The sequence below is a fragment of the Oncorhynchus mykiss genome, chromosome 13, assembly GCF_057628025.1.
Source record: "Oncorhynchus mykiss isolate SJ-2025 chromosome 13, ASM5762802v1, whole genome shotgun sequence".
NCBI classification, from domain to species: Eukaryota; Metazoa; Chordata; class Actinopteri; order Salmoniformes; family Salmonidae; genus Oncorhynchus; species Oncorhynchus mykiss.
The window spans coordinates 12,669,158-12,681,244 of NC_143034.1; the positions used below are offsets into that span (position 1 = coordinate 12,669,158).

The 12,087-nt window shown below is 39.3% G+C and overlaps 1 long non-coding RNA gene across 2 annotated transcripts; it reads right to left on the bottom strand.

Annotated features, from left to right (window-relative positions):
- Nucleotides 1-3,394: 3,394 nt before the first annotated feature.
- LOC110485438 (uncharacterized) lies at nucleotides 3,395-11,329 on the bottom strand. 2 transcript variants are annotated; one of them, XR_016485642.1, is made up of 4 exons: nucleotides 10,483-10,586; nucleotides 7,664-7,761; nucleotides 6,679-6,813; nucleotides 3,395-3,961 (listed from the first exon to the last, which is right to left on the bottom strand). It is a non-coding gene; the product is annotated as an uncharacterized LOC110485438 (long non-coding RNA). The 2 variants fall into 2 exon arrangements; XR_016485643.1 differs by lacking the exon at nucleotides 7,664-7,761 and having other exon boundaries at nucleotides 10,483-11,329.
- Between the last annotated feature and the right edge of the window lie 758 nt (nucleotides 11,330-12,087).

Below are 12,087 nucleotides of genomic sequence, written 5' to 3' on the forward strand. Positions count from 1 at the left end.
AATATTAGAATGTAGTCATCAACACAATATCAGAATGTAGCCATCAACACAATATTAGAATGTAGCCATCAAAACAACACAATATTAGAATGTAGCCATTAACACAATATTAGAATGTACCCATCAAAACAACACAATATTTTAATGTAGTCATCAAAACAACACAATATTAGAATGTAGTCATCAACACAATATTAGAATGTACCCATCAACACAATATTAGAATGTACCCATCAACACAGTATTAGAATGTAGCCATCAACACAATATTAGAATGTAGCCATCAACACAATATTAGAATGTAGCCATCAACACAATATTAGAATGTAGCCATTAACACAATATTAGAATGTAGCCATCCACACAATAGTAGAATGTAGCCATTAACACAATATTAGAATGTAGCCATCAACACAATATTAGAATGTAGCCATCAACACAATATTAGAATGTAGCCATCCACACAATATTAGAATGTAGCCATCCACACAATATTAGAATGTAGCCATCCACACAATATTAGAATGTAGCCATCAACACAATATTAGAATGTACCCATCAAAACAACACAATATTAGAATGTAGCCATCAACACAATATTCGAATGTAGCCATCAACACAATATTAGAATGTACCCATCAAAACAACACAATATTAGAATGTAGCCATCAACACAATATTCGAATGTAGCCATCAACACAATATTAGAATGTAGCCATCAACACAATATTAGAATGTAGCCATCAACACAATATTAGAATGTAGCCATCAACACAATATTAGAATGTAGCCATCAACACAATATTAGAATGTAGCCATCAACACAATATTAGAATGTAGACATCAACACAATATTAACCTATGGAGAGTGTCTTCAGAATGGAGACCAATGAAAGGTAGCCATCAAAACAACTGACACACATTCTTCAACCCGATGGTAGAATAGTGTATGGTGGGAATAGTAGGGTGAAAACATTCTGTGAGTCATCCCCCACTGGGCACAGTCGTACGTCAGTTCAACGTCTTGTTATGATTTACGTTTGATTGAGTTGTCAACTAGCCGTGGATTTGAAGTGAAATCAACAACAAATGCCATCATGTCATTGGATTTGAGTTAAAAGTTGTTTGAAAAAAAAACTAAGAAATGTGTTTCAAATCCAATCGGTTATCCACATTGATTAAATGTCATCACATTGATTTGTTTGCTTGAAATGACGTGGAAACAATGTTGATTCAACCAGTGTGTCACAGTTTCTGTTTCATTTTTGAGTGTGCTCCCTGAGGTTACCACTGGAGGGCACCCTTACTTTGTTTCTAGTGTCCAGGTTACCCTGATTGTTATCATTGGTTTCACCTGTGTGTTGATTGCCCTCTCGGTTCACCTGTTGACTGGCTATTTAGGGCAGATCTCTTTGCTTAGGTCTCATGTTTTGATTACTGTGCATGTGTGGGTTTCCTTTCCTTTGTTCTGTGAAGACCTTAGTAAATGTTCTGGATTTACCCCTGCCTGCTGTGTTTCTCTGCGCCTGGGTTTGTACTAGCATTATTGTCACACAGTGGCCACATGCTCCAGGCTGCAGTAGACTGCAGCCTGCAAGCTGAAAGGCCATACAGTTAAAATTATGCATAAGGTCACAGCATTCCATAAGGGCACAGCATTCCATAAGGTCACAGCATTCCATAAGGTCACAGCATTCCATAAGGTCACAGCATTCCATAAGGGCACAGCATTCCATAAGGGCACAGCATTCCATAAGGGCACAGCATTCCATAAGGTCACAGCATTCCATAAGGTCACAGCATTCCATAAGGTCACAGCATTCCATAAGGTCACAGCATTCCATAAGGTCACAGCATTCCATAAGGGCACAGCATTCCATAAGGGCACAGCATTCCATAAGGTCACAGCATTCCATAAGGGCACAGCATTCCATAAGGGCACAGCATTCCATAAGGGCACAGCATTCCATACTTGTGAAAGGGGCACTTGTTGGTAGCCTTGAGTTTTCAGTTTGCTTCCATGACTGGTTTCACAATTGTCTCCAGCATGCAAAAGTAAAAATCATCTAAAACAATCTGTTTGTATTTACAATCCCCTTCTCCAAACAGATTAGAACCTACTCATTTACCTAGTTTGAATTTTACAACTTAAAAAACAACAACTATTAAACTTTAGCCCCACCCATCTCTTTAAGGATTCACTTGTGAGGCCATGTACTAAACAAACAAAGATTTCAAGACTAAAGACTGGTTTAAACTACGGTTGTGTTCGTAAATTTAATCTGGAGTGCCAGTGTTTTCTGGGTGTTCCTAAACTCAGAGTGTTGTCAGATTGTCCCTTCATAAACTCAGAGCGTTGTCAGATTGTCCCTTCATAAACTCAGTGTTGTCAGATTGTCCCTTCATAAACTCAGAGTGTTGTCAGATTGTCCCTTCATAAATTCAGAGTGTTACGCCCTCGGAGCATTCAGCACGCCACACTGGCCGATGAGTAGGGGTGATTTGAGCATTCTGCCATGACAGTAATGAGAGCAGGGTTTACTGATTCCATGACAGATTGAGAGCAGGGTTTACTGATTCCATGACAGTAATGAGAGCAGGGTTTACTGATTCCATGACAGTAATGAGAGCAGGGTTTACTGATTCCATGACAGTAATGAGAGCAGGGTTTACTGATTCCATGACAGATTGAGAGCAGGGTTTACTGATTACATGACAGTAATGAGAGCAGGGTTTACTGACTATATGACAGATTGAGAGCAGGGTTTACTGATTCCATGACAGTAGTGAGAGCAGGGTTTACTGTTTCCATGACAGATTGATAGCAGGGTTTACTGATTCCATGACAGATATGAGAGCAGGGTTTACTGATTCCATGACAGTAATGGGAGCAGGGTTTACTGATTCCATGACAAATTGATAGCAGGGTTTACTGATACCATGACAGATATGAGAGCAGGGTTTACTGATTCCATGACAGACTGAGAGCAGGGTTTACTGATTACATGACAGACTGAGAGCAGGGTTTACTGATTCCATGATTCCATGATGACCAGGGCTCGTAAGAGTTCTGATCTAGCATCAGTTTTTGACGTTTCGATCATAATGATTATATGGACAGATCCTAGATCAGTACTCCTACTCTGAGGTCCTTTCTGGATACAGACTGTGATCTTGGCCAAACTGTGTTGGGTTGACAGTCGCTGGATCGGGGTTCTAGTAGGATCCCTATGTTTGTTTACGTAAACTATTCATTGATCATGTATATTTGGTGATCGAGTCACTAGCTCTTGTTGCTGTTATTTGTAAGGATTTTACAGGGTAGGATGAAGGTCTTTCATTGGCCTGGCCATAACTACTGTCACACAATATCTGAATACTTGGTCAGATGAAATCAGGGAACGATATTTCTGGAAGAATCTCTGTTTTAATTTGTTCATGAGTAACAGGTTCAGACCCATATCAGGACTGACTTCACAGAAGTACTGTAGGTTAACACTGGTGATGAATATGAGGGTTTCATCTCTCTTTAAAAATAATCAATATATTCTCTGTTTCTTATCTCTTTATTGGGCTTTTATTCACTTCCAAATTATTCATAATTAAAGTTGGATAAATGCATCAAGAAACAAGACCAAGACTTAAGCCCTTCTATCTATACATGTTCAAATTGTTTTATCCTCCAAATGTCTTTATAAAAGTAGATCCATAGCCTACACATGGTGTCTCCCAGTGAATCAGGGGCTCCACCAGTTCCTAACCAGTCCTGTTGTAAACCATATCACCGCCCCTGTCAACCCTCCCATGACAACACCTCCAAAACCACCTGTCAGAACTTCCATCAACAACCCCGTCCCTATGGCGACGAAGAGCTCCAATCTGTCACCGACGATTCTCTGCCTGTCCTCCTTCCTCCACTGGTATCTGTAGCGCTCCCTCTCCTCCACCTCATTGGTCCGCACTGCCAAGAGAAAGACACACCCCTCTTTACTCACAGGGGGAAAACAGTCACCAAGGTGGAATAGATCTATGTTCTTTGAGGGAAGTGTATGAAAAAGAACCTCCTAAATACTATATTGTTCTGTATTTTACTGCATTTTAACTATTGTGAATAAGTATAATTAAGTAAATGGCACAGATTATTTATTCAACGTATTTCACACATCACTGCTGGGTGGAGAGCTTTCACTAAAACACTGATAAAGGAGATATTTCTATTAATGGAGAAAGATGAAGTAGCCCCTGATCTGAGGTCAGCCTTGGTGTTTTAGTCCTATAAAGGGGTCCTGACAGGATTCTATAGGTTGGAGAAAGATAACGAAGCCCCTAGACACTGATCTGAGGTCAGACTAACGTTTCCTTCCTATTGAAACAATGGAATGCAATGTGTAATATTTTTGGGGGGATGACCAAATTCACATAGAAATGTAAGTTATAGATCTGCCACTCTTATTGAATGCAAGTCTAAGAAGCAGAAGATATGTTCTATGTATGCTATTTCTATGCTTCCCACTCTTAAGTGTAGCTTTTGCATCTTTAAGTTTCGGTTTCGTACGCCAGTTTAAAACCATAGACATCGGCCGTGTTCCAGAGAATCTAAACCGTGATGTCACATGGGTAAATTGTGACTGATTGACTGATCTACAAATGATATTGAGCAGATATTTATGATGCAAGGTGATTTGTAGATCAGTCAGTCTTGACACGCACATCTTTACTCACAAGGGAGAGCGGTCACCAAGCTGCAATACATCTACATTCTTTGAGGGAAGTGTATGAAAAATAACCGTATAAATAATGTATTGTATTTTATTGTATTATTACTATCAACTATTGTTAATAAGTAAAAAAATATAATTATATGGTAGAGATAATTTCATCAACAGATTTCACAATTCACAGCTAGATAGAGTGCTTTCTCCAAAAGACACGAAAAGGAGCTATTTCTCTTTATGGAGAAAGATGAAGTAGCCCCCAGACACTGATCTGAGGTCAGTTTTGTGTTTTGGGCCTGTAAGTAGGGCCTGACAGGATTGGATAGGTTGGAGAAAGATGAAGACGCCCCTAGACACTGGTCTGAGGTCAGTTTTGTGTTTTGGGCCTGTATGTAGGGCCTGACAGGATTGGATAGGATGGTGAAAGATGAAGACGCCCCTAGACACTGGTCTGAGGTCAGTTTTGTGTTTTGGGCCTGTAAGTAGGGCCTGACAGGATTGGATAGGTTGGTGAAAGATGAAGACGCCCCTAGACACTGGTCTGAGTGTCTTTGTGTTTCAGTCTTATAAAGGCATTGACAGTATTGGATAGGATGGTGAAAGATGAAGACGCCCCTAGACACTGGTCTGAGGTCAGTTTTGTGTTTCAGTCTTATAAAGGCATTGACAGTATTGGATAAGTGCAATCAAGGTGTAGAAATATTCACAGAGCCTTTCAAAGAGTAAGGTGGAACTACAGTACAGGTCCTAATGGCTGTCCTAGGATCAGATTACCTGACTAAATACTAACCAAACCATTAAAGAGTAAGGTGGAACTACAGTATAGGTCCTAATGGCTGTCCTAGGATCAGATTACCCTGACTAAATACTAACCAAACCATTAAAGAGTAAGGTGGAACTACAGTATAGGTCCTAATGGCTGTCCTAGGATCAGATTACCCTGACTAAATACTAACCAAACCATTAAAGAGTAAGGTGGAACTACAGTACAGGTCCTAATGGCTGTCCTAGGATCAGATTACCCTGACTAAATACTAACCAAACCATTAAAGAGTAAGGTGGAACTACAGTACAGGTCCTAATGGCTGTCCTAGGATCAGATTACCCTGACTAAATACTAACCAAACCATTAAAGAGTAAGGTGGAACTACAGTACAGGTCCTAATGGCTGTCCTAGGATCAGATTACCCTGACTAAATACTAACCAAACCATTAAAGAGTAAGGTGGAACTACAGTACAGGTCCTAATGGCTGTCCTAGGATCAGATTACCCTGACTAAATACTAACCAAACCATTAAAGAGTAAGGTGGAACTACAGTATAGGTCCTAATGGCTGTCCTAGGATCAGATTACCCTGACTAAATACTAACCAAACCATTAAAGAGTAAGGTGGAACTACAGTATAGGTCCTAATGGCTGTCCTAGGATCAGATTACCCTGACTAAATACTAACCAAACCATTAAAGAGTAAGGTGGAACTACAGTATAGCTTTAATACAGGTCCCAATGGCTGTCCTAGGATCAGATTACCTGACTAAATACTAACCAAACCAGAAAACCTTTGCCATTTACTGGATGCTAAAATTCTAATAGTTATCCTAATTTCAGTTTATGCGACAAAACAAACAGTCGCTGTGTAGAGAATCACTGCACCATTTAAAACGTTTTGCCATCATTCATTTTATTTCCAGCTGTTTGAAGCTACAAAACCCAAAGTGAAAGACGCAAAAAAACAACATTCAGGAACGGTAAGCATAGAAATAGCACGCATAGAACATACCGCTTCTTAGACTTGCTTCCAATGAGAATGAAATATCTATAACTGACATTTCTATGTGAATTTGGTCGGGTCATCCAAAAAGCTACATACAGTGTTGTAACTTAAAAGCGCTAAACCCTATCTAACAGATATACAGTGGACTATATAGAACGCAGTATGTTGTTTTATGTCGGGTCACTCACCCACTGTAGGTTTCTGGAAAACAGCAGTGCTCTGTGCAGCTCTGACCAGTTCATTTCTGTAGCATGCCTCGATTTGGACTCTATCTCCCATGATCCTTCGCTGATACTCCTCTGGCTTCTCCCTAGAGAGACTGGCTGATGAGGTGGGAAATGTAGTCATTGGACTTTGTTCTGTTATGTAACATTCTCCACATTGGAGTCAGACCTGAGCAAGGCACTGGTACATAGAGACACTATTTACTAATCACTGGTATATAGATACACCATCTTCTAATCACTGGTACATAGATACACCATCTACTAATCACTGGTACATAGACACACTATCTACTAATCACTGGTACATAGAGATACTATCTACTAATCACTGGTACATAGAGACACTATCTACTAATCACCGGTACATAGACACACTAACTACTAATAACTGGTACATAGAGATACTATCTACTAATCACTGGTACATAGAGACAGTATCTACTAATCACCGGTACATAGACACACTAACTACTAATAACTGGTACATAGAGATACTATCTACTAATCACTGGTACATAGAGACAGTATCTACTAATCACTGTCAATTCCAAACAACTACCCATTATCATGTGATCATTACTCATTAAGACCAGAATCTATACAGCAGTTTTATGTTTCATGGGTTATTGAAGCAATCAGGCCCAAGGGGGTGTGGTATCTATATCAGGCAGATGTTATTGCAGGTGTTCCTAACTCCAACAGTGCATTAATATCTAACAATTCACAACAATACACACAAATCTAAAAGTAAAAGAAAGGAATTAAGAAATCTATAAATATATTTCTGAATGTGTATTTTAATGATGTAATCAACCTGGCTACTACAGTTATTGGAATAAACAGGAAAGCACAGGTGAGTGTCAACAGGCACTACAACAGGATATTTTAGGATTTATCAATGTTTAGTTTAACGAAGTAAGGAAATCAAGAATAGCTCAGAACTTACTCCGACTCACTTCCATCTCTACTCAGCCGGGGTTAAGGAGACTCTCACGACACGTGATGTTATCACACCCCACTGAGGAAGTTATGAATCAAATATTGCTGAAAGAGCGAATCACAAATTGTCAGGTGAACCGTCACATGTAGACTACAAGTCTAAGGACCAAAAGGCTCCTTAACAGCTTCTACCCCCGAGCCATAAGTCTGCTGAACAATTAATCACATGGCCACCAAACTATTTACTTTGACCCCCCCCCCTCCACTCCATTTGTTTTTGTACACTGCTGCTACTCTCTGTTTATTATCTACACATAGTCACTTCACCCCCACCTACATGTACTCTGCTGCTACTCGCTGTGTATTATCTACACATAGTCACTTCACCCCTACCTACATGTACAAATTACCTCCACTAACCTGTACCCCTCCACATTGACTCGGTACCGGTACCCCTTGTATATAGCCTCCACATTGACTCGGTACCGGTACCCCCTGTATATAGCCTCCACATTGACTCTGTACTGGTACCCCCTGTATATAGCCTCCACATTGACTCTGTACTGGTACCCCCTGTATATAGCCTCCACATTGACTCTGTACTGGTACCCCCTGTATATAGCCTCCACATTGACTCTGTACTGGTACAATGTTACTTTTTATTATTATTTGCTTTAGTTTATTTGTTAAATATTCTCTTAACTTTTCTTGAACTGCACTGTTGGTTAAGGTCAGTAAGCATTTCACGGTAAGGTCTACACTTGTTGTATTCAGCATATGTGACAAATAGTTTGATTTGATTACACACATCCTAGACTCTATCAGGTGGACCATGAATGGAATGTTATGATATCTGTACATTATAGAAACACCTGTAATTAGAAAAGTACAATGATTGATGTTTTGCTTTATCTTGAGACCGAGAATCAATGGTAGAGAGTTTGTAAGTGCATGAAGAGGTCAACGGTACAAAAGTCAGATGTCTGTGTGTTGAAACTACATTTTCAGTTCCTGTTGATAATATGTTCCAGTCTTACTTCTACAATAGGAGGAAGAAGGATTGAGAAACTAACTGCAAATAACAATGAGCTGAACTCCACCTAGCCGAGACTTCTTTGTATTAGCAACTATTAATTATGAGGTTATACTACAGGGCCTCCCGGGTGGCGCAGTGGTTAAAGGGCCACCAGAGACTCTGGGTTCGCGCCCAGGCTCTGTCGTAACCGGCCGCGACCGGGAGGTCCGTGGGGCGACACACAATTGGCCTAGCGTCGTCCGGGTTAGGGAGGGATTGATCTGTAGGGATCTCCTTGTCTCATCGCGCACCAGCGACTCCTGTGGCGGGCCGGGCGCAGTGCGCGCTAGCCAAGGTTGCCAGGTGTACTGTGTTTCCTCTGACACATTGGTGCGGCTGGCTTCCGGGTTGGATGCGCGCTGTGTTAAGAAGCAGTGCGGCTTGGTTGGGTTGTGTATCGGAGGACTTTCAACCTTCGTCTCTCCCGAGCCCGTACGGGAGTTGTAGCGATGAGACAAGATAGTAGCTACTAACAATTGGATACCACGAAATTGGGGAGAAAAAGGGGTAAAATTCAAAATAATAATAATAAATAAATAAAATATATGCTACTACAGTCAAGGGAAATCAGCCTGGGAGGGGTGGTCCTCAGTAGGGATATAAAGGGACATCAGCCTGGGAGGGGTGGTCCTCAGTAGAGATATAAAGGGACATCAGCCTGGGAGGGGTGGTCCTCAGTAGGGATATAAAGGGACATCAGCCTGGGAGGGGTGGTCCTCAGTAGGGATACACCATCTTGTGAACTGAGTGTTGCTTGCAAATTGCTGTAAGTGTAAACTCCAGGTTGCAATCCTTATTAAACAAACTAACCTCTGATCAAAGAAGTTTCCAGTGGTCTCTTGTATGAACAACCATCACATGTAGACTACACACATCCTAGACTCTATCAGGTGAACCATCACATGTAGTCTACACACATCCTAGACTCTATCAGGTGAACCATCACATGTAGTCTACACACATCCTAGACTCTATCAGGTGAACCATCACATGTAGTCTACACACATCCTAGACTCTATCAGGTGAACCATCACATGTAGTCTACACACATCCTAGACTCTATCAGGTGAACCATCACATGTAGTCTACACACATCCTAGACTCTATCAGGTGAACCATCACATGTAGTCTACACACATCCTAGACTCTATCAGGTGAACCATCACATGTAGTCTACACACATCCTAGACTCTATCAGGTGAACCATCACATGTAGTCTACACACATCCCAGAAATAGACCCCCCCCCCCCCCCCCAAAATCAAACATCAGACAATTTAAATCCGCTACACTGGAAGAGCAACGTTCATGACTGGTACACTAAGAGCATTTAAATGATTTGAAACGGTCTCCATTTTATGCTGTCTCATCAGCTGATGCTAATCTTTAACATTCATTGTAATTGAGGCCATCTGATTCGTCCTGAGGGCAGCAGGATCTAGACAATATAACACATTGAACATGGACTCAACTGACATTTTTATCACTTTAGAATTATTAAAACATCCGACAAAGCATTGTGGGAGGTTAACAATACATTTTAAAAATGTTGGAGTTTAAAACATTACCTCGCCAACACGCGGGCGGGAGCCTCACGGATCCTACACTTATCTTTTCAGCAGAGATACATTTGGAAATCGTTTATAAGCAATAGGTTATACATCTCTCCTTTCTCTAAGGTTTTTCTTTGTAAAATTTCACATAAAATTGGTTTAAAGACACTAACTTTGAAAGTTTCAGATTTTTCAGTACCTGTTTCAGGTGATCTGTGGCAAGACTGTAGTCCAAGGTGATGTCAAGATTTTTCCGGGATGTGATAACATCAATAAAACCCAAGGGTCAAAGTTTTACCACTCCTGCAACAACAGAATGTTCACACTTTACCTGCTGAAATAAATGATAGAAGACATGAACTGAATCTAGAATGTTCACACTTTAACTGTTATAATACATGGTAGAAGACATGAACTGAATCTAGAATGTTCACACTTTAACTGTTATAATACATGATAGAAGACATGAACTGAATCTAGAATGTTCACACTTTAACTGTTATAATACATGGTAGAAGACATGAACTGAATCTAGAATGTTAACACTTTAACTGTTATAATACATGATAGAAGACATGAACTGAATCTAGAATGTTCACACTTTAACTGTTATAATACATGATAGAAGACATGAACTGAATCTAGAATGTTAACACTTTACCTGCTGAAATACATGATAGAAGACATGAACTGAATCTAGAATGTTAACACTTTACCTGCTGAAATAAATGATAGAAGACATGAACTGAATCTAGAATGTTAACACTTTAACTGTTATAATACATGATAGAAGACATGAACTGAATCTAGAATGTTCACACTTTAACTGTTATAATACATGATAGAAGACATGAACTGAATCTAGAATGTTCACACTTTAACTGTTATAATACATGATAGAAGACATGAACTGAATCTAGAATGTTCACACTTTAACTGTTATAATACATGATAGAAGACATGAACTGAATCTAGAATGTTAACACTTTAACTGTTATAATACATGATAGAAGACATGAACTGAATCTAGAATGTTAACACTTTAACTGTTATAATACATGGTAGAAGACATGAACTGAATCTAGAATGTTAAACACTAACTGTTATAATACATGATAGAAGACATGAACTGAATCTAGAATGTTAAACACTAACTGTTATAATACATGATAGAAGACATGAACTGAATCTAGAATGTTCACACTTTAACTGTTATAATACATGGTAGAAGACATGAACTGAATCTAGAATGTTCACACTTTAACTGTTATAATACATGATAGAAGACATGAACTGAATCTAGAATGTTCACACTTTAACTGTTATAATACATGATAGAAGACATGAACTGAATCTAGAATGTTAACACTTTACCTGCTGAAATAAATGATAGAAGACATGAACTGAATCTAGAATGTTAACACTTTAACTGTTATAATACATGGTAGAAGACATGAACTGAATCTAGAATGTTAAACACTAACTGTTATAATACATGATAGAAGACATGAACTGAATCTAGAATGTTCACACTTTAACTGTTATAATACATGATAGAAGACATGAACTGAATCTAGAATGTTCACACTTTAACTGTTATAATACATGATAGAAGACATGAACTGAATCTAGAATGTTCACACTTTAACTGTTATAATACATGATAGAAGACATGAACTGAATCTAGAATGTTCACACTTTAACTGTTATAATACATGATAGAAGACATGAACTGAATCTAGAATGTTCACACTTTAACTGTTATAATACATGATAGAAGACATGAACTGAATCTAGAATGTTC